The sequence below is a fragment of the Peromyscus californicus genome, unplaced genomic scaffold (genome assembly GCF_007827085.1).
Source record: "Peromyscus californicus insignis strain IS unplaced genomic scaffold, ASM782708v3 Scaffold_18__1_contigs__length_77618521, whole genome shotgun sequence".
NCBI classification, from domain to species: Eukaryota; Metazoa; Chordata; class Mammalia; order Rodentia; family Cricetidae; genus Peromyscus; species Peromyscus californicus.
In genome coordinates, this window is record NW_026294480.1 from 57,421,495 (window position 1) to 57,444,872 (window position 23,378).

General features: G+C 41.7%; 1 long non-coding RNA gene across 1 annotated transcript in view; it reads left to right on the forward strand.

Annotated features, from left to right (window-relative positions):
* LOC128113670 (uncharacterized) overlaps positions 1-23,378 on the forward strand; it is a 131,420-nt gene that overhangs the window by 97,840 nt on the left and 10,202 nt on the right. Inside the window, exon 3 of the long non-coding RNA XR_008219584.1 lies at positions 21,728-21,854. This is a non-coding gene — a long non-coding RNA (uncharacterized LOC128113670). The remainder of the gene's footprint in view (positions 1-21,727; positions 21,855-23,378) is intronic.

Genomic DNA, 23,378 nt, shown 5'->3' on the forward strand with positions numbered 1-23,378 from the left:
AACCTTTGTAAGGATTTAAATAAGAGGCATCTTACTCTTCCAAAGAATAATTTTGGAGGAACTCACCTCTTCTAAAATATTTAGATCTATGATAGTTGACATAAGAAATCTCAAATGTGGCCAGGAAACCTGATCTTCTCAACAGTGTTTAATGGACTTCTATTTCACTAATGGTAGTCTAGGAATGTGTGTGTGTGTTTGTATGTGTGTATGTGTGTGTGTGTGTGTGTGTGTGCGTGTGTGTGTGTATGCAAGGAATATTCCTTCCACACCATTCTATCTCCTGCATGCCTTCTCAAGGTAAGCAGTGCCATCCATTTGCTATAAATCCTTACTTTCCTTTAGACACAGTACTTTGCACATGTACACATGCATGTACATTCAAATACAGATATGTAGATTTCTCAACATTAACATTATTGATATTTCCTCTGGGGAGAAAATATTCATGAGAGCCACTAGCATAATTATGCAACCATTTCTCTCTCAATATTGATTTGGGTTATTTTTATTGTTATTCCTCTACTCAGAAATAATAACCCTATATATATATATATATATATATATATATATATATATATATATCCTTAAATATGAATGTTTTGTTTCTATAGGATAGATTTCCACAAATAAAACTGGACAAAGCATGGTCAGGCCACTTCCTGACAGGTTGTAGCAGTTTACCTATACCGCATTATCTCAGGTAGTGATCCGTTCTCACTAGCAGTAGATAATAAACATTTTCCCACATTGTTGTTAGATACACAAAGATGATGCCCAAATATGAATTTGATTTTTAATTTTCTTGCCTGTTCATAAGGATTCATACAGATATGTAGATTTCTCAACCTTAACATTATTGATATTTCCTCTGGGGAGAAAATATTCATGAGAGCCACTAGCATAATTATGCAACCATTTCTCTCTCAATATTTGGAAATGAGAGGTTCTATCCTTATAGTAATCGTTAAATATAATGAATTCGTTTGTTATTTGCTTTTTTCTGTCTTACATGAAACCTGGTCTTGTCCTTTGCCTATTTTTTTCTGTTTTTATTAGTCCCTTTGAGTTTCATACATGTTTTTGTCCCGTTTCCTCCAACTCTTCCCCAATTCACCACCCTTCCCTATCATCCCAACTCTGTGTAATCTTAAAAAAGAAAAAAAAAATCCTTCCAGATCTATTTGTGCTGCCCAGTTATTCCTGGATGTGTGATCTTCTGCTGAACAGTAGCTGACTTACGAGGGGTCAGAACCCTTAGGGAAAAATGTCCCTCTGCCTCTTCTAATAGCTAACGGCTGCCATTAGCTGGTGGTGGATTCCTTCCCAGGTCCCATCCTCACTGGACTGTGGTCTGGCTTGGGCCTGCCCAGGCTCTGTCTATGCTGCCACACTCCTGTGAGTTGCTAAGTGCATCTGTCCTGCTGCACCCAGAAGACATTTCCCTACAGCCATCCACTGCCTTGGGCTCTAACACCCTTTCTTCCCCCTCCAACACAGTGGCCCCCTAAGCCTTTGAAGAAGATTGGGGTGTGTATGTTTCCTTCAGGCCTGAGTGTTCTGCAGTCTCTTATGCTCTCTCTACACCTTGGCTAATTGGGGGTCTTGTACTAATTACAAACTATTGCAAATAGAAGCTTCTCAGATGAAGGGTGAGATGCATTGATCTAGGTGCATAACAGGTCTTTGCACTTGGTCTGTTTGAGAGGCCCCTGGCAGTAGGATCAGGACCTATCCCTGGTACATGAGCTGGCTTTTTGGAGCCCATTCCCTATGATGCAGATGGGAGGGGCTAGGTCCTGCATCAACTGAATATACCAGGCTTTGTTGACTCCCCATGGGAGGCCTTACCCTTTTGGAAGAGTAGATGAGGGGGGTAGGTTAGGGGAGGAGGTGGGGGGGGGAGCAGGAGGAGGAACTGTGGTTGGTATACAAAATGAAAAAAATGTTTTTTCGATTAGTAATTTCTTTTTTATTTATTTTTTGTTAAGAAAAATTTTATTTATTTTACATACCAATCACAGATCCCCCTCTTCCCTCCTACCTCTCCTCCAGCCTCCCCCTGCCAAACTCCCCCCCCCCCCCGATTCCCTCCTACAAGAAGGTAAGGCCTCCCGTGGGGAGTCAGCAGAGCATGGTACATTCAGTAGAGGCAGGTTCAAGCCTCTCCCCCTGCCTCAAGACTGTGCAAGATGTCCCACCATAGGTAGTGGGCTCCAAAAAGCCAGCTCATGCACCAGGGATGGATCCTGATCCTACTACCAGGGACCCCCTTAAGCAGATCAAGCTACACACCTGTCTCGCCTACACAGAGGGCCTAGTCCAGTCCCATGGAGGCTCCACAGCTATTGGTCTAAAATTCATGAGTTCCCACTAGTTTGGTTTGGTTGTCTCTGTAGGTTTCCCCATCATGATCTTGATGCCCCTTGCTCATAGAATCCCTCTTCTCTCTCTTCAACTGGACTCCTGGAGCTTGGCCTTGTGTTTGGCTGTGGATCTCTATTTTTAAATGAAAAAAATAAAAATAAAAAAGCAGTTCAATACCATGGCTGTTTAGCAGCATAATAGTAGCAGGTTCTTCCCTTGGGCTTATGACCTGTCTAGTCATTGGCTCTTGGCCTGGTAGTGGTGCCAGGTATGGGTTTCATCCTGTGGAGTGGAATTTATATCCAATGAGAAAGTGTTTGGTTGCTCCAGTGATGTTTGGGCTCCAACTGCACCAGTGGGCATGTCTTTCCCGGGGAAGTCATTACTATAGCTCAAAAGGTGTGTAGATGGATCTGACTGATGATCGCTTTTCTCCTCTAGTGCCTTACACAGCATCTTCCTGCACTATGAAAGCTATCCCGTCTGTCCCAGCTTGATTTGCTATGTTCCGTGGCTCTGTTATATCTCCAGGAGTAGGACTTTGCTGTCAAGTTCTGAAGGGTAACCAGGAGCAATGACAATAGCCTGTAATGTCTGGGAGTCTCTGAGACCTTACTGAACAATGATTCCAAAAGAAATAACTTGGACCAAGCACCAGATCTTTTTATTGTTAGCCTCTGGTGCCTGGTAGAGGCTATGGGTCCTTTTTTTTCTTTCCATTTTTACCAATTCGTAGGAGCTATTTGTTAAGGATATTAACCCTTTTATATAGTATTATGAGTATATTTAGGAGCAGCAAATCACTTGCCTTTTAAATTTGATTTTAGATGTAGTACTGCCTGTGCATTTTATAGGATCAATTTTGCGGAAAAACTAATTTTTAATACAAGGAAACTAAAAAGGGGAGTGTCTTGCTCAGAGTTGTAACTTAGCTCACAGTAGAGCAGAGACAAGACTGAGTTCTCACTGAGGGCTCCCCCTCTGCACTGCCTTCAGGGAGCCATTATTCCCTCTCTGCCCCATCCTTTTACACTCCATCTGTGCATGTTTACAATAAAGAGCAGAATCAACTTGAAAATGCGGGACAGCAAGGAATGATAAAATCTCACAACATAAAAACAGATCACATGCCTTGAGTACATAGCAATTCTTTTTTACAACACTCTTTTATAGCAATCCAAGCAACCAAGTCATGTTTAGGGAGAGATTGCTACCCCACTGAAACCCTGAGGGTACCAGAGACAGAGCAGATGGCTGTGGGGCATTCCTGACTGGGAATTCTGCCAGAGCATTCAGTAAAGAGGTACAGAGATTTTCTGAGCAGGGCAGCCAGGAGACTAATATGTTCAGATGGCATGAAGCCTTTTCACAAGCCGCGGGGCTATTTATTCACAGCAGAAGGAAACGGGCCTTTTAGAAGCTCCGTCTAATACCTTAAGCATCCCATTGCATCCGATTCCCTTCCCAGTAAGAGAACGTATTGTAATAAATATCCTTTGGAATGTCATTTCATCTACTAAAAGTCTGTGATTTGAGGGGAAAAATCATCCAAATTTTATTCTCCATATCGAGACATTAAGCCTATTAATCTCTATGCGCACAATATGCAACTCTGTTTGTAATACATGCCTGTAGCTGGAAACCCAGAGGAATGTTGTTTGATGACCAAGAACTTGTGTATTTGATAGAACTGAGAAAAGTGGAAGTCGATGGGTTTTTCCTGCTTTCACTCTCCCTGGTTTCTGTGTGGTCTTATGGAAGCCGGTCAAAGCACTGATGTTTGTTCATTTTTAACTAGGGTGGTGGGAAGTGAAGAGAGAAGAATCCAAGATTCTGCTACAACATACAAACACAGACACACACAGACACACACACACACACACACACACACACACACACACACACACACACACTCCACATGTAACTTCAGGGACAAGAAAATAAATGCGTGGCTGTATTACAGGCTCAAGAATTGGAATCAAGGACACTCACTTTAATCTGCATTCGTCCTTCCTTTCCAAAGCCCTTTACCACAGATTATTTGGGGCAGAAGTCAGCAGAATGTCATCTTAGAGTTTAATGTGTCATCTTTTACTAGAACTATGTGCCGCAACACCAGCTAGACTGTCATTGCAGTGAGTTCCTAAAGTGGGTGTGCTCTCGACATCAGTGACATCTTTAGACTTTTCACTGGATAGCACCACAGTTCCAGAGGCAGATTTCCATCCGGGTGACCTTTGGCCCCAATTTGAGTGGGTTTCACTTCATAGGCCCAAGGAAATCATTTGAAAGGGAAGGATTTATAATTACCTATTTCTTAAAAACAAACAAGCAAACAACAAATCCAAAAACAAAAACAAAAAAACCTTCCAGTAAATTTTATGACTAAAAAGGATTTAATTCTTAATATACACAGCCATCAAAATACGGCCTATGATCTTCGGAAAGGATATTGATATACTTTGGTTTGGCTCAATAATCCAGAAAAGCAGATAGCTCTGGTCAAAGATTTGACTCCTTTCATCCCCAGTCAGGTCTCTTTGGGAAAGTTAACATCTTTTTTGTCTAAATAGGGGCTGGCCTTTGAAAGGGGCCTGCAGAAATAAGTGCTGCTGATTCACTGTGAAAATGATGTCACCTGCATTAGAGGAGACTTGTCCTTGATGGGTATATGGCTCGGGGCCATCACTTTGTGAGTTCTAGGAGGCTGCATCCATGTGGTTAGGCATATGTAATCTAACTGACTGGATCTCTCCAGAGACCGTCTGTCTTGGAAATGGACTGCTTTTTGCAATAGAGGCAACCGCTGAACATTTTGCTGATTCCAATCTGGGGCTCCTCCATGGGTGGTATTAAAAATATTTACAAAGGGCTTAGGGAGATGGTTCAGTGGTTAAGAACTCTAGAGCTGTTGCAGAGGATCTGGGTTCGGTTCCCAGGACCTACACTGTCTCATAATCATCTGTAAATTCAGTTCCAAGGGATCCAATGATCTCTCTTGGCTTCTGTAGGCACTGTAAACACATGATACACACATATATATATGCAGGCAAGCACTCATATACATAAAAGAAAATAAAAACACAAACCTTTGAAAGTTTTTAAACAATATTTAGCTGCAAGAATGCCATTTCCAAATAAGCTAGATAATAGAGAATACTCCGGCTTACTAGACCATATAAATGTGAAAATTATTTAGAAAAAACTTGATAAATTTTCAAACTTGTAGATTTAGTCTTTCATGTGATCTGATTTTCACAGGTTTGATGATCCCCAAGTTACAGGTTGGTGCAGGGACAGCACTGAGCTCCTCCTTCAATCACCCCATTAACTGGATCAGGTTTTGGTTCCTGGCCCTTACTTCTCTTTTTTCAGATACACAGCCACTAGGCATGGTGCCTGGCTTCACAGCCAGGTGCACACACAGTTCCTGCACCTGGTATAATCCAGCACGTTGCACAATCTGCACCTCTTACCCTGCTGGTAATAATGCCTACTCCCCACCATGAATACTTCTGACTGAGCCTTGACCCCACACAAGCTCCCCGCTCCATCCGCACCACTGACTGAGACCTGGATTCTCTCCTGGCTTCTGCCAGGTCCAGCTACCCAACTCTGCTGCTGCTGGACATTATCTTCGTATCACACTACCACATATAGTTTCCATTAAGTAGGAAACCGCTTTTCTTGTTCAAGGACCTGAATCCTCTTCCAGCATCTGCTGATCAGAGTAATTATATTAAAAAATGAGCCCATGAAAGTCTGCCAGAGGATTTAATATATTTAATGTCTCTATTACCCAGGTCACATTGCAACAGGATACTAATTTGTTAATGGTCAGAGTGACATTCAATAATAATCAGCTTGAATTAATGAGTTGACAGTGGAAATTATATTAATTGCATTTACTGCTCATCTCACCTAATGTTTTATTCTTTGCAACTGGCACATTGATTGAATACTTCTGATTCATTGATTGATTGATTGATTGATTCATACTTTAACAATTTTCCCAGGGCCCTTCACAAATATTTAGATTTGAGCCTCCACAAAACTTCCTGGTTTCCTTGAAGTTGGAGACTTGGCTCTGCTCTTGGGATTGGCCAGGGCCTGAGTGAGACAGGAGGTAGCTCAGTCATTAGTTCAAAAGACCCAAAGCAACTTTGCCAAAATAGGAAGTATCTGAATTTGTTTGCTCCTGTGATTTAAAGAAACCATCTAGAATCTTTTGAACGATTATAAGTATACTTTATTAAATACTATAACTATGAAAATGTGGTCATGCACAGAAAACCAAGTGCACAGGAAACCAAGTCTAGAAGAAATCGTAACTGGTGCAAGTCACTCCTTGAATCAATAAGAAACCGAGGGTTAGAGAACAGCGTGCTCATGATGGAGCCAGGGACGGCACAGTACTCATGATGGAGCCAGGGACGGCACAGTACTCATGATGGAGCCAGGGACGGCACAGTACTCATGATGGAGCCAGGGACGGCACAGTACTCATGATGGAGCCAGGGACGGCACAGTACTCATGATGGAGCTAGGGACGGCACAGCAGTGATTAGAACTGTGTACCCACATCCTCTCCAGGTTACGTGGCTGTAGGCCCATTCCAAGAATTTCTATACCTTGAAGGAAACTATATAACCTGTCACCGCCAAGATACAAGAAGTCAATAAAAGAAGTGACATCTTTTATGAAAAAGAGAGCATGATAAGGTATGTCTACATATGCTTACATTGTCTACATGCCAACTTATTTACAATAAATTATATATTTCTACCTGCATTGCCTCTTTTAAATTTTAAGCTTCAATAGTAAAATGCACACCAAGCATGTGTCCAATATAATAGTTTAAGATGTGCGTAAAGCTCATCTGTTGCCTATCTACAGACAGGATTACAGATTTTACAATGTTTCCTTACACGTAATTATAGAGTCATTTACTGTATGTGCTTTTTACTCGGAAGGATACTGAACAATGCAGCAGACGGTATCTTGGATGTCACCAACTCGAAGATGCACACATAGTCTTCAGTTGCCAAATTAAAGCCGCCACCAGCAGCAGCACAGTATTAAATTCTGGGAAGACTTTGAATTACATGTGTGAATTAGTAGAAAGACAACAAGCAGGGAGAGGAAGAACAAGGAGTTGGGGGGAAACACTCTGCATGCTGGATGTTTCCTCTGTGTGTGTCCTGTATCCAGGTGTGTCCACATGGGGTGTGTGCCTCTTGTGCATGTGTGCACGGAGGTCAGAGGTTAAGGTCAGCTGTCCTCCTCCATCACACTACACCTTAATTTTGAGACAGAGTCTCCCACTGGTCCTCAAGCTTGTTGCTTCAGCTAGATGGGCTGGCCAGCATGCTCCAGGAATCTGCCTGCCTCTGCCCATCCTGCCCCCTAGCACCAAGTCTGCATGCATGTGCTGCCTTTATATGGGTGCTGGGGATCCAATTCAGGTCCTTTAAAAAAAAAAAAGCTTCTTTTTATTTCTATAAGTATCTCCCCAGCCCCTTGGGCGTAAAAAAACAATTAAGAGAAGGACCCTGTTACGAGGACCATGGTGGGAAAGGAATCCTAGGATCCAATTATTTAGAGATGAGGAATGGGTGGGCACATTCATGCCTTTGGCCCAAAGATTCCTCGAAGGATGAGGCCAGAGTAGGGAGATGGCAGAGTCCTATGAAGGGTGGTAGAGGATGAAAAGGTGTTTGGAAGAATAAACTGGGCCCAGTATCTGCCACCAACTCCCCTGTCATCTCCATTGTGCACCGGAGTTGATTCTGTTGATCTGAGTCTGGTGGGGATTTTGTCTTCTCTAGTCGCTCTTCATCCGTTCTTCCTAAAGCTGTACTGGTTTTTTTTTTTTGGGGGGGGGGAAACTGGCACCGTTTATAGGTGAGGGAGGGGCTAGCATTGTCTTAAGAATCCTTCAAAATCCAAAGACCTTGTTGTGCCTTCTTGCCTAAACAGTGATTCCATCACCCAAGGCAGCTCCGGTGGGTGGGTAACCCATCAGCTCTTATGCGACTCTTCAGTCCTGCCTTTTGTAACACCTGTCAGCCCCTGTTAACCTCCACAGTATTGCTCAGCTCTGAGTCTTCTGGATGTTAGGTAATCTTGACTACAAGTCAGTCCTTTAGTGCACATCACTCAGGTGTCCCTTATAACATCGGAAATCAGGCTTTCTCTGGGGACTTTAGCAATGACGGAATCGAGAAAGAGCTATCAATCTGTCAATCCTGTCCGTTGAGGATACAGACTTTCAAACAGACCGGCCTCTGAGCCCCAGATGGTCTACTACTGTGAGCTTCAGGGAGTTACTAAAGCTTGCTCAGCTTTGGTTTCCTCATCTAGTAGATGGAGATCAGACGCACCTTGTCAACTTGCAGTAAGAGTTAAATAAACTGATGTATGTACAATACTTAGCTCAGCACGGAGCATGTGGTAAGTGTCTCAGAAATGTCCAAGTCCTTGCTTCAAGGACATGTTAAGGGCTCATTTACTCAAAACCTTGTAGAATATCCTTCCAAGTCTGGGCTCCCGATTTACCGTGCAGGGTCATTTGGTGGTTCCCTTCTGTCCTGTCTCCTGTCTTGTCTTATGAGCTGCTGCCACGTGACTCCTATGCATCTCACACCTGGCTCACACTTCCTACCCTCTGCGGCCTGTTCCTGTTATTCTAGCTGCAGCATGTTCAGACACTGCATGGGTCTTAGTGTTAGACCTCCTCCCTCCGGTCTCAATTCTGTCAGAGGCAGCCTTGGGACTCACTTCTCCCAGGGAACACTTCCAGTCCTTTGCTCTCTCTGTTCTTAGAGTAGAGAGTATTAACTACAATAGCCCCAAGGGTAGCTCCCATCCTCCCCTCTCTGTCTGAACTCACGTGGACCTGCTTTGCCTAACAGGATATGGTCAGGTGTGGTTTCTAGCTGATCTTGGGATTTAGGAGACTGGCAGCTTCCATGTGCTACCTTAGAATGCTCATGCTGGGTAAGATAACTTGTGTATTGGAAATCTGACTGCCTGAGGCTAAGGTCCAAGCTATCCATTGTAGAAAGCCCATTTAGAGAGAAGGATGCCCTCCATCCCAGTCATATCCACTCCAAGATGGCCTCCAGTGAGCTCCTATGCCTGGTGCTTACAATTCTTATGAGTCTTCTGTGTGGTACCAGGACTGGTCTGCCTGGTAAGCAACAGACAACAAAGGTTCCTTCTGGTGTATCACTTCAAGTGAAAAGCTGTGTATGCTCTCTCTGGTTCTTGCTTTGGCTTAAGAAATCTAGCTCCCTTGGAGATTGAGTTGTCAAAAGTGTAACTGGTAACCCAGATTCAACTTCAAAATCAGGCTGAAGGATTCAAGTCTCAGTTGACTAGCCACTGTGTGACTTCTACACCTCCTAATTGAACACAGGAGATCCCTGAATAGACTTCCTGTTGCTGAGTATTTCCCCCAACCCTTCTCTCCTCATATAAGAGCTAGTGCATATTTTATTTTCTAGTTGATACAACATTAGATTTATTATGCTGGGAAACTTCATTCAGTGAAGCCAAACACCACAAAGCATATAAACATTTTTTTAAATTTATAGTTCCCTGTGACTTATCTGAGCATTTTTCTTTATGTGTATCTGTAGACCATTCATCCTGTAGCATAGAACAAACAAAAACATAAAACAAATTTCCTCCAATAGCATCAGGCATAACTACCTGGTTCTCCATTTCTTGTTTTTTTTCTAAGAATTTATTAAATGTGTTAGCTGCAACTTTAAGGCAAACTACCTATAAATTAGCTAATATTACCTAGGATACTGACTAAGGGTCAAAGTGTTGATGCTCTTTCACTCCATTAATGCCAAGATTTGGTTGCTCTTCCCTTGATTGTTCACATCTATTTTGGGTTGCCTTTAAACATTAGTCCTACCAGCATGGTGACTTGCTATTGTCTTCTCAAAGGCCTCCTGTTTGAAAGACCCTCTTGGCATGGTCTAAAAAGTGCATTAGAGGAGGCCCCCTGCACTTCTGAAAGCTAATGATGGTATTAATAATAGTTATAATGAGTTAGTATTATATTAATAAGTCTATCAGATTCTTGGGTGGAATGGGCTGGGAAGAAAAGATCACTTGTTCTCATGGTACTCTGGATGCTCTATGATGGATGTTGCTCTATGATGGATGCTGCACTGTGATAGATGTTGCACTCTGATGGATGCTGCACTGTGATGGATACTGCAGTGACCTCTCTGGACATTTTGAACTCATCAGCTGTAGCTAGAGTTTTCCTGCCTGGCCCACAGTCAGGACAAATCTCTCTCACCCGCCAGTTCCACAGCCACTCAGACCCGACCAAGTAAACACAGAGACTTATATTGGTTATAAACTGTATGGCCGTGGCAGGCTTCTTGCTAACTGTTCTTACAGCTTAAATTAATCCATTTCCATTAATCTATACCTTGCCACATGGCTCGTGGCTTACCGGCATCTTCACATGTGGCTTGTCATCATGGTGGCTGGCAGTGTCTCCCCCACCCAGCTTCTTGTTTTCTCAATTCTCCTCTCTCTTAGTCCTGCCTATACTTCCTGCCTGGCCACTGGCCAATCAGTGATTTATTTATTGACCAATCAGCAACACATTTGACATACAGACCATCCCACAGCAATCAGCAGATAGAGCAATGAATATGTGGGACTTTGGGAAGGGTAATGGGTACTAAATGCTGGACTTAATTCATGAGAGGTTTTCTTTTTCTTTTTCTTTCTTTTTTTTACTTTCTTTTTTGTGAGGGTTTCTCTGTGTAGCCCTGGCTGTCCTGGAACTCACTCTGTAGGTCAGGGTGGCCTCAAACTCACAGAGACCTGCCTGCCTCTGTCTCCAAAGTACTGGGATTAAAGGCATGTGCCACTATCTCCTGGCTCACAGGCATTCTTAATCATCAAAACAACCCTATCCAGTAAGTGGCAAAAAGGAAAATACAAGGAAATTTAAAAAGCTTTGGTTTTTATGACCCAAAGGCTACTATACTACTTTGAAAGTACATTTTGCAAGGGTTGTTTGGAGGGCTTTCCTGGAGGTGGTCTTTTTTACATTTTGTGAAATGAAAATATATTTTCCCCTTCCCCTTTCCTCCCTCCAACCCTTCCCATGTACTACCCCTACCACATCTGTCTTTAAATTCATGGCTTTGTTTTCTTTAATTATTTATATATATTATATATATGTAATTTTTATATACAATTGTATATATAATAAGTATGTATAATTTATTATATATAATTGTTTCTATATATGCATATTCCTAAATATATAAATACAACCTACTCAGTCCATATAACGTTGCTAGTATGTATAGATCTGAATCTTTAAAGAGGGAGCAAGACTTATCACAGAGGGACTCTGAATAGATGAGTCCATATCCATTTCAAAATATTGGCTATTCAGCTCGAATTCGTATGATTGTTTGAAGCATTTACTATTGCACACAGAGGCTCTGAAAGACTTTCCCACTGAACAAAACAAGGTTTTCCTAACAATCCACTGAACTCCACATAGTCATAAGCATTCAAGTAAAATGTGAAGGGAATAAAGCAATGCTCCCAGAATGACTGGAGCTGCCAAGTCGGCACCTTCCAAATTAAAAGACTCAGGCTCTGAGCCCAGAAGACCTCTCTTGAGGTGTGTTTAGGGGTGGAGGCACAGACCCCGGTCTTCCCCAGGGGTGTGGCCTCCTAGCAGCAATCTCTCTCACATCTTTTTAGGGAAGTCTGCTGCAGGACCACCCTCGCTCAGTCTTTCTAGTCACAACACTCTGCCAGTGACTCTACCCATTACAGAAATTGGGGATTTTTTTTTTCAGTCCTGCCTTTATTGCTTGTAATGCTCTGGCTCTTTTCCAAACCTCTTCTGAACTGAGTGCTTCTATGCATCTGCTGAAGAATACGAATGAGATTTTTTTCCATTATTATCATTTCACATTCTTAAATCTAATGGACCTTCCCCGGATGTTTCTAATAGTCTGTGTATACTTGTGATTGAAACATGATGAGCATATAGAGTAAACAGGAAAATTGTAGTGTCCTGCCTTGCAGATTTTTACAAGAACAATACATTTAATAAGCAGCACCCAAACTAAGAACAGAACCCTTCCAGCATGCAGAGCCGTCTTCTCCCTCTTCTAGACACTGTTTCTCAGCACCAAGAAGAACCATGATAACAGGGTATCATTTTGCCTGATTTGAACATATCTATAATTGGAATCACAGTGTTTTTTTTTTTCCTGTCTGGCTTCTCTCTCCCAACATGCTTGTGAGGTTGATCTAGGTGATGTTCAGTACTGCAGTGTCGGCTTTCCCGGATATACAGTGTAACCACAGTTGTGGCTGGACCTCAAATGTCTGTACACTCATCTGGTGACAGCATTGGGGTTATTCCCAAGCTGAGACTGAAGCCCGTAAGGTGATTGCTTTAAATCCATAAAACTCATACGTTATTGATAAGAAAAAGGATGATGCTATTAATGGATATTCCATCATCACAAGCAGAAGTAACATAAGTAAAGTGTGTAAGACAGTAAGTACACTTCAAATACTTATGTGACCTAATGCATATGTTAATTAGCTGGAGCTAGTCATTCCACCATATGTATATAATTCACAATATTATGTTGTACTGTGGGTCATGCATACACACAATATAAGCTGTTGATTTGTGTGTGTGTGTGTGTGTGTGTGTGTGTGTGTGTGAGAGAGAGAGAGAGAGAGAGAGAGAGAGAGAGAGAGAGAGAGAGAGAAAGGGATCCCATAATCTGCCACCTGCAGAAAGTTGGTAGTATTATTCAATCCAAAGCCAAAGACACAGGAACCAGAAGTGCCTGCATCCTGACTTCAAAAGCAGGGTTCCCTCCCTAGTTTGTTCATTACTTACTGTAGTGGGTAGCCAATACAATTTCACCAATAACTTACTCATCATTCATTGATTCCCCTTTTTTTCTATGTAAGATTTAACTCCTTGGTGTATCACTCTAGCTCCTAATCTCCAGACCTTTTAAAACTTTGATATTAAAGTCTGTTTATGAGCCAGGAAAAGAGCTAAGCAGATAAAGGTATTACTAATCAAACCTAGCAGCTGGGATTTGTCCCCTGTCCTATACATGTACATTGTGGCATACACAACCACACATGCACAACCATGCACACACACACACACACACACACACACACACACACACACACACACTAAAATAAGAGTACTGATGAATGAAATAAACTGTTTACAAACCTCCACTTTAATTTACTGCACTTTTCTTTTAATCTTGGTGTTCTGGAATCAAAGTTCCCAAAGGAAATTATCTATAATAAGTCAGAACTGTATCAGGTAACAGACTAAAGCTGGGTGCTGGAGAGGAGGTTCAGGGATTAGGAATACTTGCTGTTCCTACAGAGGGCCTGGTAGCTCACACCTGTCCATACCTCCAGCTTCAAAGGATCCATCACCCTCTTCTGACCATCACAGGCACTGGGCATGCACATGGTGCAATACATACATGCAGGCAAAACATTCACATGCATAAAAATAAATAAATCATAAATTTTTAAGTAATGTTTTAAAAATAGACTAAAGGTAAAATGAATTTGAAACTTGGAAGGATGTGGTTTTCCTCCTGCTCATCAAATATAGATAAGTTACTTCTCCTAAGGAAAGCCACAGAAAGAAATGCACCCAAACTTCCCTGTTTGTCTGCATAAAAATCCAATCATGAGCAGAATAGATCACAAAGCAAGTGTTTATATGGATGACCACATGCAAATTTAAAATGTTTGTGACTCTTGCTACTAAAAGCATAGCCAACACAAAAATAGAAATATGAAACCAATGTAACTAATAAAGGGTACAGTTATAAAACATTCACACAAATCGTTGAGAAAAATCTTAAAACATCTATGTAAGATGCCAGATTAGCAGCCAACTCTGTGTGACTCAGGAAAAGGATGAGTAAAAATTAAAAACAATAGACTCTAGTCCTGTGTGGGAGAGAACTGAAGAAAACAAATAAACCTTGGTAATAGCCTTGCACCAAAGCAAGCAGGAGCAACCAGTCCGTGGCCCAGCTGTGCCACACTGCTGTGGAGAAGATGACGTCAGTGATGGCTGGAGGTAGGTACTGAAAGAACAGTGAACTGGAGAGATTGACTGGGCCATAGATATGGACCTTAAGGCTGGATACACCGTGTGTGGAGGAATGACTGTAGCATTACAGACTGTGGTGACAGGGACAGAAGAGAGACATACTGGAGCTTGGAGGTGAAATTCTCCTCAGGCACCTTACAGTGAAGAGCCTGGGAGGAGGCCCCAAACCAGCAGCCTACCTCTGCCACTGCCTTGGGGGAGCAACAACACAGGAATGTGAGGAACATAGAGCTGAGCTTGGTACAGTCCTGCTGAGAAGATTACTCGGGGACTGTTGGATTATCTCTTCATACACTCTGTGAAGATGTGTCTCTGTCCTCCCTCACCTGCCTAAGGCACCTTCTGATTGGTTTAATAAAGAGCTGAATGGTCAATAGCTGGGCAGGAGAGGATAGGTGGGACTTCTGGGCAGAGATAGGAACTCTGGGAAAAAATCTGAGACAGGAGATTTGCCAGCCAGATGTGGAGGGTTGGACGTAAGGAACTGAAGAGAGGTAATGAGGCATGTAGCAGAATGTAGATTAATATAAATGGGTTCATTTAAGTTTTAAGAACTAGTCAGGAACAAACCTAAACTAAGGCCAAGCTTTCATAATTAATAAAAAGACTCCATGTCATTATTCAGGAACTGGTGGTCCAAAGAAAGACCTGTTACAAGGGACAAAATGAAAGGCGCTGGGCGGATCTTCCACACTCCTTCAGAACCATTGCCACAGAAAAACTAAGCCTCACGTGGATAGAACACACACACACACACACACACACACACACACACACACACACACACACACACACCTCAAGCACCATGAGTGAGACTGTAAATGGCAGGTAAGGGTGTATAATTTAGACTGGGTAATTCCTGAGGAAAGTAGAGTGCCACATGGAAATCCACCCCAGTAGGAAGCATATACCGATTGATCAGGTTTGGATTGTTGAGAATAGGAACTTTCCCCACCGCCTGCTCCACCAGCCAGTTGAGGAGGAAGGCAAAATTGTATTTACCACAAACAGGAAGAAAAGCTGAGTTTGCAAAGTCTTCTATTTCATCTGATCTGTTATTTTTAATTTATTTACACATCTGTACTTAAATTGCATAGTTGTTTTGTTTTAACCTGTGTCTTGCCTGCAAAATCTTCCACGTGTGTCCTTCCTTCTGCTGTATCTACTGTAATATTTTCCTTATTGTCTCTCACAACCCTGGCACACAGACTTTTCTTATTCACAAGTTACTCCTTCATTTCCCATGTTCACATTCCCTCTTCTTTTACTCCTTAATTATTAATATCTGTAGTTCTAACCAAACCCTAAAAATCTACATTTTTCCCAACAGCCACCATGAGCCTCAGTCTCTGACCCAATCAGGGCCTAGGTGAAGCACCCGGGTGTCCTCTAGTGCAAGCCACAGCCAGGATGGTGCACACTCAACGCACTGTCATAGACGTTTGCTTCCCGCCTAAATAGTGCACAGGAACACCAAGCCAAGTGAAAGATCTCACCATGTGATACAAAACAAACAAAAGGAGTAGGAAAATGAGAAAGATAAAAACAAGAAGACACACTCATCCCAACAGATGCATAAAACACCACAAAGAAACACAAATCTGGAGAAACACACCGGTACAAGCTCATAACTTTTGAATGCCAGAAGCCAAAGATAATGATAAGTTTAAATGCCAGAAATTTATTTTAGAGTCTTGCATTTTTGAAGGATAAATGGCTCAAAGGGTAAAGGCATTTGCCACCAAACCTGACAACCCGAGTTTGATCTCTGGGTCCCACATGGTAGAAGGAGAGACCCAACTCCTGAAAGATGTCCTCTGCCCTCCACACATGTGCTGTGGCACTCACATAAACAAACAACGAACAAATGTAATACAAAACATTTGAAAGGATAAATGCCAGCATGGAGGATTCAAATGGGTGAGTGAACGAAGAATATCGACTCAGGACTTAGGTGAGAATGTTAGCAATGTGGATGGAATGGTCAGTGTGGAGGAGAGATTCTAAAAACATGGAAGAAAAATTCAGGAAGAAAAGATAGGTTCTGAAAATGAACAGACATAAGCAATGGCAACGAAAGCGCCAACACAGTAGTAAACGTCATCAACAAACAAACCAGGCAGAAGGGACCAATGTAAAGGACGGGGACAAAGTCAAACCATAATGCAGTAATATTAAAAATGAATGAGCACGACTAAAACTTCCAAGACCTCTGGGACATAATGGAGAGACCAAACCTAAGAATCCAAGGAGTGTGTGTATTGGGGGGGGGGGGGGATAAAAGAGGAAATTAAATAAAGTCTAAAGGGACAAAAGTTTTATTCATGAAAACTTGGCAGAAAATATGCCAAACATAGAGAAAAAAATGGACAACCAAACACAAGAAGCATTCATTTATGCTCCAAACAGATGTCTCAAGAAGAACCAGTCTGTGATGTAGTCATCAAGGTGTCAGCATACAAAGCTAAGAAACAGTATTGAAAGTAACAGAAGAGGGAACACCAATTCTACAAAGGCAAACATCAGGATAACATCAGACCCCTCACCAGCATCCCCCAAAGCCAGGACAGCATGGAATGATGCATCCTAACAAGGAAAGTAGCTAACTGCCAGCTACAATTTCTCTGGCCCACTGAGTCGTCTTCATGATGATCAAGCTAGCACCAGAGAAGACTCTTAAAGGAAAGTGTACACAGTGGAAGGGAAAGCAATCTCACTTGCAGGAGCACAGGAAAGACAAGATTTTGTAAGAGGGATGGATGACACACCTCAGGGAACACTGAAAGGGTAGAAAGATTGTTCCCAGAGGATCAGGAAGTTCGCTGTCAAACTGTGTCCCTTAGAAATGTCAGGAGCTACAATCGTAAAGTCGCCCCAGCATGGCTGCCTAGACATGGACGAGGTTGACACCAACAGACACACTAACCTGGTCAGGGCAGAGGGGTGATCAAGGGAAGACCACGAGGTCTTAATCCTTCACAAAGAACTACAGGCAACTAAGGAATGCTAAACAGGAGAAATAGTCTTCCCCAGGGAAGACAGCATCAACTGGTTATCCAATACCAAATGGTCAGCCTTGAAAATGTATATACAAGTAAGATTATATGGATTGAACAAGTTATATTACACACACACACACACACACACACACACACACACACACACACACACGCATGCACATGCACACACACACACACACACTAAATAAATAATTTTTAAAAATGTGGGAAACAGCTGACTGCACACTATACATCTGAATGAACAATCAGAAGAAATTTTAAAATTCTTAGAATCAGATGAAATTACCCCAATAAGATAAGGGATATTATGTGAGGATCCAGTGCAAGGAATGAGATACCTCCCTAGCAGTTATTGTTCAGGGAGGCCCCAGAGGCCCCCAAACAACACAGACTGCTGCCTTTGCTTTCCTGTTTACCGTAACGAGAGGGCAATACCCTATTGCTGAAGACGCAACACTCTTTGGTTGCAAGATAGAGAAATCAAACTGGAACTGGCCTGAAAGCCTTCCCTCTGCTGGTTAGCTTTCCCAGTGCCAGAAGATGCTATGTGGGCACTCTGGGAGAAAATTATCAGTGGCATTAGCTAGCAGTGTACCCTTATGCTGGCAAAGTTTCATATCAACTTGACACAAGCCAGAGTTGATTGGGAAGAGCGAACTTCAGTTAAGAAAATAGTCCCACCAATTTGGCTTATGGGCAAGCTATCATACATTTTCTTAATTGATGTGGGAAGGCCCAGCTCACTGTGGGTGGTACCACCCCTGGACTGGTATTCCTGGGAGCTATGAGAAAGCTGAGCAAACCCAGGGGAGCAAGGCAATAAGCAGCACTCCATACCCTCTGCAACAGTTTCTGCCTTCAGGTTCCTGCCCTACATCTCTCTTCCTCAAGTTGCTTATATTTTATCACAGCGATAGAAACCCTGACTGAAACAACCCCAAATACTACAGAACTGAGCTGCTAGGCTACTGTGCCTTTTGGTTTAGTAGGGCATGAAGTTTACGAAGGTAACTAAGCATTCTGGTTGGATTTGTGGTTTACTTCACAGGAGGGAATTCATGCTTAGTACAGAATTATACTGCGAGAACCACAGTGACAAAGACAGAATGTTAGCGGGACAAAGACAAATATGTAGGCCAATGGAATAAATAGAGGACCAGAAATAAATGCATGTAGCTACTGCCACTTTAAAAGACAAACAAACAAATGAACAAAAGTGTGAAAAACATCATTAGAAAAAAGTCTCTTCAACACACGATCCTGGGGACACTGGATGTCTGCATGTTGAAAATGAAGTTAGATCTGTTTATTTTACCCTTCAGAAATCAATTCAAACTGCATCAAAGGCTTTGAAGTTGTTAGATGGAAGCGGAGGACACTTCAAGAGAGAAGGCACAGGCAAAAACGGTTTGAGAAGGACTCCATGGCAACAGCAAATAAGCCAAGAAGTGACCCGTGGGGTTACATTAAACTAAAAAGCAGAGCAAAAGGTAAAGGAACAGCTTACAGAACAGAAGAAAATCTTTACCCGTTACACCAGACAGGTGTGGAAGGGATTAGAAAAGGAATTACCAAAAAGTCTTTCCGTCAAGAAATGGGCTGATGCACTGAGGAGACACGGTTCTCAGAAGAAGAAACACAAACAGCCAATAAATATTTGACCAAGTGGTTAACATCTTCAGTCAAAAGGGAAATGAAAATTAAAATTACTTTGAGATTCTGTCTCATGCCAATGAAAATTTAACACCAAGGATTACAACCAATGCTGATGAGGATGTTATGGGGAAAGAGGACGTTATGTTACAGTCATCCCTTACTTACTGCTGGGGTGACTGTAAAGGGAACCTCTGGAAATCAATGTGGTGGTTTGTTGTGGGATTTCCTTCTGTATGCTGTGAGTATGTGTAGCTCCCATTGGATAATAAATAAAGCTGTTTTGGCCTATAGCAAGAAAGCTTACAGCCAGGCAGGAAATCCAAGCAGAGATACAGAGAGAAGAAGGATGGAGTGGGGAGAGATGCCAGCCACCGCTGAAGGAGCAACAAGATGCCAGCAGACCAGTAATGCCATGAACTTGTGGCAACATATAGATTAATAGGAATGGGTTAATTTAAGATGAAAGAGTTAGCTATCCAGAAGCTGAAGTCATAGGCCATACAGTTTGTAATTAATATAAGCTTTGGAGTGATTATTTTGCAAGCGTCTGCGGGACTGTGGGGCCGGGTGGGACCAAGAAACTTCTGGTTACAGTGGTTTCTTTTTAAAACTTCAAAAAGAAGTAACATATGAGTTGTCTCTTGAGTACACCCAAAGGATTCCATTTTGCCCTAAAGCATCCTAAGATAACTATCCCTTTTTTCAGATATTATGTATCTTTTCAGCTTAACCTTTTAGGTCACAAGTCTATGTCACATTGTTCAATTCCTTGATTGACACAAGCTCTGCGATGCAATGCTGGTCTCTGGAGTTGAAATAAGAGAAATATGTTTTTAGTTCAGAATGTCCCAGCCATCAGATCAAATAGAAGATATTCTGATCCTGTGGTTCTGGAGTTACCTATCTGTCAACTTGTTGTCACAGACTGAGAGAAAGTTAATCAATTAATGTGTGACATTGTGAGCTTGAGCTGTTCCTGTCTGAGCAACACCAGTCAGATGCAATGTTTTCATCCACAATCATTTTGTTGGGAATACTTCTACTATGACTTTGTCCCTTGTAATGAAAAAGAAAAGAAAAGAATTGGTTACTCCTTCTTGTCTGGAGCTATTGCTGTGCACACATTCATAGTGGATTGTGGTTTGGTTTTGTTTCCTTTTGTTTTCAAGTAACCTCTTTGTGTGTGTGCACCTGTACATAAGCTCATATGTGTGTGTGCAGGTGTGTTAGCGGCTATGCATGTGGAGGCCACAGGACATGCTCCAGTGACATTTGTGTCATTCTTCAGGCACTGTTCAACTCTTTCTTTCTTTTCCTTTCTTTCTTTCTTTCTTTCTTTCTTTCTTTCTTTCTTTCTTTCTTTCTTTCTTTCTTTCTCTCTCTCTCTCTCTCTCTCTCTCTCTCTCTCCCTCCCTCCCTCCCTCCCTCCCTCCCTCCCTCCCTCCCTCCCTCTCTCTCTCTCTCTTTCTTTCTTTTGGAGACAGAATCTCTCATTGGATTGAAACTCTCAAGAAGGCAAGGTTTGCCTGCTAGGCAATGCCGGGGGTCCACCTCCCAGTGCTGGGGTTGCCAGTATGGACCACCATGTCCAGCTTCTTTACATGAGTTCTGGGCCTTATACATAGTTTCTTATGCTGGCACAGCAAGAACTTGACTGACCGAATTACTTTACAAATTTCTCAATTGTTCCTGTATTGCCTTTGGGGGTGCAGGTTATTTTAAAACGAGCTTTGTAGGGTGTGTGTTTTGAAAAGACCACTGGATTCTGGATCCACACAGTTTGACTAGTGAGTTTCAATTTCCCCTATTCACAAACAAGATCCCAGTTTCTGCTCTACACAGCTTATTGTCCGTGATGAGTATTAAACCTAACATTGCGTGTTAAGTTACTCTAGAAATGGAAATCACTAGTAACTAATAGTTACTTTGACATGAGAAGTAATATAAAAACAAAGTTAATGTTATATTATAACCAGAGTTGCAACATAGATACTGCATATGATAGTTTTAACTTTGGGTGATGCTGACATGTGACCTTGAACAAGCTATTTAATCTCCTAGACTCAGTTTTGTAATTCAAAGTGCATACCAGTGCCTACTGCTTAGGGATTCTGTATTAGGGACTAGAAAGTACAGAGCAACGTAACTGGCTGCAACTATTATTAACAACAGTTTGTGTACATGAAACCAAGGTCACACCAACTGGACACTGTGACCATGCTCAAAGCCAACATGGAAAATTATGACCAACAGAAAACCACATCTCCTTGAAATGGGGCTAGTATTTACAAGCCACCTGAATTATCTAGTAATGTCCTTTCCTGTGTCCTTCCACAGAGTGACATTTTATAGGAATGACTTGATGGCCCTATCTTTATTTTAGGGAGAATGTTTCTTTTAAGTGTAGCTAATGCTTATTCTACACAGAGAAGCTGTTATGGCACATTGCATTTCTCTTCTTGATTTCATTTCTGTATTTGATAAATCTATCTAGATCAAGACATTCTACCTGGGCTAACGCCAAGGAAGCAGGTGCAAAGAGGAATGGGCTCCGGAGAGAGGACAGGTACCCAGCAAAGCCCTCCAACACCCATGACTGAGATGTCTCATTTGAAGCAACTGTGAGTAGGTCAGCTGTTATCTAGCTGTGTGTGATAGGAGAATGACGCCTTCTTCCACGTAAAACCCATTTCAGATCTCTGATCCACCTTGGGGTATACCAAATGTCCCCACATGCCCTGGAATGAACTCATTATTGCTTGACTACCAGGGTACCCAATCTAACCTGTAATCTAATCATATCCTTTTTAACCCTTTCTTTCTCACTAAAAGTCGTCCCAGAACAAAGTCAGGTGTATTTGTTTCAACTGTCACAACTCTCATTTCTATGGAGCAACAGCTTAGAATAGAAAAACCAGTATTGGCGTAGATATACTTTTAACTGCTTTTTAGAATACAGACATAGAATAAAGATTTCTTAAGAGATGAAGGGAAAATGTTCCAACAACCGCTCAACACTATTTCTTCATAATTACAACATTAAATTTGGAGCAGAATGAATTGAGAGATCATTTGCCTTATAATATGAATGTGACTATTAGTCAAAACTTGAAATTAGTATAACAAAGCAAATTGATCATTCTTTAAAATATAAATTCTGAGAGGCTGGAGAGATGGCTCAATAGTTAAGAACACTTGTTACCCTTGTAGAGGACTTGGATTCGGTTCCCAGCATCCACATGGTGTTTCACAACTATATGTAACTCCAGTTCTAAAGGATCCTGCTGTGGGATGTTCTGTATGGCAAATGTGTTGCTCTGATTGGTCAATAAATAAATCACTGATTGGCCAGTGGCCAGGCAGGAAGTATAGATGGGACAAGGAGGAGAATAAAGTTGGAAAGTGGAAGGCTGAGTCAGAGACACTGCCAGCCGCCACCATGACAAACAGCATGTGAAGATGCCGGTAAGCCATGAGCCACGTGGCAAGGTATAGATTTATAGAAATGGATTAATTTAAGCTGTATGAACAGTTAGCAAGAAGCCTGGTACGGCCATACAGTTTGTAACCAATATAAGTCTCTGTGTTTACTTGGTCGGGTCTGAGTGGCTGTGGGACTGGCAGGTAAGAGAGATTTGTCCTGACTGTGGGCCAGGCAGGAAAACTCTAGCTATAGGATCCAATTCCTTCTTCTGTCTTCTGAGGGTACTGTGTGCACTTGGTACACAAACACATGGGTAAAACATCCCCACATATAAAATTAAAAAATAAATCTTTATATATATATATATATATATATATATTTATAGAAAAATACTTTATTATTATTTCAGAATACTAAATACATTTAGATTTTGTAAAATTTCCATGATACTTCTTTGTAATATTCTACTGTGATATTATGCATCTATTCACGTTTGGAATGCTATACACAAATATATTCGATCATTTCCAATGTTCTTAAGTGATCACAAATATTCCAACTTATTGAACATTAAACTATACAACTCTTTCTACTATTTTATCAAAATCAAATAATTAAGATTATTTCTTCATACTGTTTATTCCTAACAGTTTCTTAAAGCCTTTTTATTCCAACAAGGAACATCCAGTTTAGTCTAGAAATCTTCATGTCAGAATGGAGA